Source organism: Lactuca sativa, chromosome 1 (genome assembly GCF_002870075.4).
Source record: "Lactuca sativa cultivar Salinas chromosome 1, Lsat_Salinas_v11, whole genome shotgun sequence".
Taxonomy (NCBI): Eukaryota; Viridiplantae; Streptophyta; class Magnoliopsida; order Asterales; family Asteraceae; genus Lactuca; species Lactuca sativa.
Genome location: NC_056623.2, coordinates 31,447,714 through 31,451,207, shown reverse-complemented (window position 1 = coordinate 31,451,207; position 3,494 = coordinate 31,447,714).

The following is a 3,494-nucleotide window of genomic DNA, read 5'->3' as shown; positions in this document are numbered from 1 at the left end:
CTATTTTCTGTTAATTAACAAGTATATTAAGCTGCATGAACATCTCTTAATTGCTTATCTCATATGATTTATGTGAAAACATTGTTATGTGCCTAGGAATAGCGAACGTGAAACTAGGTTTAACTAGAAAATAGGTAAGTTAATGTGTGAGTTTGTGTGTCGAACCATCATACAAGAAGTTAATTAAATTAGTTTTTTCATTAGCTAACTACAAGTCTTACTTAACCCGAATCAATAAACTAGGAAATTTATTAGTTTAATCATTTGATCACTGCTTGAATAGATTTGTTTTCTAAGGATTAGTAATAGCGAATGTGAACCTAATCACCTTAATCGCTAGCCAATAACAATTAATCCATTGCACATGCCATAAAATCAACCATATGAATAAATAAGTTGAACCTAAACAGAAGTTTACCCTGCTTACTCAACTATACCACCAATTAACAGGTACACTGCCTTTTGTGTGTCTAAATCATATTTAAAAAGTAGGATTAAAACTAGTGCATTTTAGACACATCAACAATCCAGCTCCCCCTGAGCTCCAACAAACTTTTTGCTAAGCGCAAGTGATACAAAAGATCGGGTAGCCCCTAAATCAAACAATATCAATGCAGAAGTACCGTTCATGAGGAACAATCCTAAAATAAAACAAATAAATATAAGTAGACAAATAAATATAAATAAAGAGATAAGGAGAAGATACATACCTGTAACCAGATCAGGTGTTGCGCAAGCCTCCTCTGTTGTTAGCTGAAAAGCACTACTCCTACCAACAGGCACATCCACCTTGACTTGGCATCCATCAGTAATCTGTAGATTTGTTGGAGCAGGTGTCATTGGAAGAAATTGTTGTATGTTATGAGGTCCTTTCGGTGGTACTTCTCGGGTTATTGGGTTCGATCTATGTGTGATAAGGAGCAATTTGGAGGGCGAATTCTAATTCAAGTAGGGGAGAATTGTAACTGTTGGATTAGGTGTCTAAGCCCATAACTATAATTGGTATGTACTTGAATTGATAGCAACACAGTCCTTTTGGGTTGCCCTCAAACCTAGAAACCGGACAAGGAAATTATGAAAGGAGAGATATTAATTTATTATAAGATTAATAAATTAATATAAATGAATTTAGTAATATGTTAAAAGATTAATAAATTAGGTGTCACTCTTTTCTTTTGAAGAAACCCTAAGGGCTGAAATTTTGCATACTCCCTCTCCCCTCTCTCCTCTACTTTCCTTCTTGCTAGTTTGGGTGTGATTCCATTAGAGGCATTACACTTGTGGTGCTAAGCTTCCAAGAAGATCAAGATCAAGATCAAGGGAATTATCAATTGTTTACTATAACAATTGAAAGGTATGTAATTACTAAACCCTAGGTTGTAAATTTCGATTATAGCCTCTCTCCTCTAGGGTTCTTGTTTTGCAATTCAAAGTTGTATGTTCAATAGATAAAACATAGATCCAAAGTAGGCTGCATGTGAACTTAGAAATTGTTTTCTAGTTTATTTGTTTTACCTAAAACACATCAGTGGTATCAGAGCCATTGTTTGTTTTAAATTGAATTGTTATAATTGTTGAATTGCAAATTAGGGTTTATAGCTATTAAACCCTAAAGGCCATTTTTTTCGATTTTAGGGTTGTGGATCAAAGGGTTTTTGAAAACCCTAGCCTCCAAAGAACCCTAATCGAAATTAGGGTTAGGGTTTTGAACACCCTAGCCTCCTCCCTTGAAAATTTAGAAATATGCTATAAAGATTAGGGTTTCTTTGTTTTGGATAATAGTTGCCTTATTGGATAATTAAGAAAAATAAGGAAAATATCCTATCCCCATATTTTCGAAATCTAGAAGGGATATGGATTAGGATTAAATTAATTGTTTAATTTAATTAGATAATCCTTACAAGATTTAATAAATTAATTAAAAGTTAATTAATAGATAAATATTAAATCTAATTAATTGGTTTATTTAAATTTAAAATTTAATAGTTTAAATTTCGAAAAAAATTTATATAAACCCTTGAAGTTTTAAAATGTTATTAAAACACACCTTATATATATATATATATATATATATATATATATATATATTAATTAAAAGTTAAATATTATATATGTATAAGAATATGGTCAGTCAAATCGCTAGTATGCCTCATTCACGAAGCTAGTCTATAAGGGGGGTACAAGGAAACTGCCTATAAAATGGTAGTTGAATGGGTGTCCACTCTCATCCACCGCTTCCTTGATTAGTGGAGGGTCGTTAGCAGAACGGATTTGATAGGACAACTACTTCCCATTAAAAGTATAATGCTATTAAAGAAAGTACTAGAACACTATTTTTCAAAATCCCAACTCTAGTTACTTTAGGAAAAATGTGAAAAGTATGCTAATCCATGAAATTGCACATTATGCTTTATTGGTCATTAGTGGAGCGTGTGTGGTTAACCGACACACTAAAAGACACTAATAAAGAGTAGTAATGGGTATCTTATAATTATCATTTTGATGGAGCGTGTGTGGTTTACCGGCACATCAATAGTTAATGATAAAGACAATAAGGTTACCAAGCACATTTGCATGGTTATTCACATCTAGTTTGTGATCCTCGGTATCCCAGTCACAAATAGTAGAGCATAATCCGAGATTAAAACATGCCATTAAATAGTTTTAATGTATCTCAAAAGAATTAGGAATTTCACTTCGTTTATTTTGTCTAATGGTGGAATTGGTGAATCGTCATTCACCTACCTTTATGAGATTTGAACTTGGATCTCGGCATCCCATTTCTAAGTTGTAAATCGTCATAGTTGGGTCCTAACCTTGATATGATATCTTTGGGTTATTATATTGAGGTGTCTTGGAATCTAACTAAAACTATCTTTCTTTTCAGATGTTTACTCCTAGAAACACCTCTGCTTCATCATCCTCCAGCCACAACTTCTCTCTACTAAACATCTGCTCCAAAGTCATTATGGATGGCTCCAACTATAACGATTGGATGCCTAACATCAAGATGGCGCTTAGATTCAAGGACAAAGAGTATTTCCTTGAAAAGGAGCTCAAAGAACTTGATGAGTCAAAAGCCACTCCCGAAGAGTATGCTGCCTACAAGAAACACTATGATGATGCTACCAAAGTGGCATGCATCATGGTTGCAACCATGTCCCCAGAATTGCAGAGGTACTATGAGGACTACTGGCCTTTTGAGATGAACAAGGACATTATGGAAAAGTACCATAAGCGAGCTCGTCAAGAAAAGTTTGAGGTAGTCAAGTCACTCATGGCTTGCAAGATGAAAGAGGGGGAATCAGTTGTATCTCATGTGCAAAGAATGCAACGCTACATAGAGTGTTTGGTCAAGCTCAACATTCACTTCGATGAGGAATTGGCCATTGACATGGTCTTGAACTAGTTGCCTGATTGTTATGGTCAGTTTATCTTAACTTACCATTTGAACAACACTGAGCAGACTTTGGCCCAATTGCACAACTTGTTGC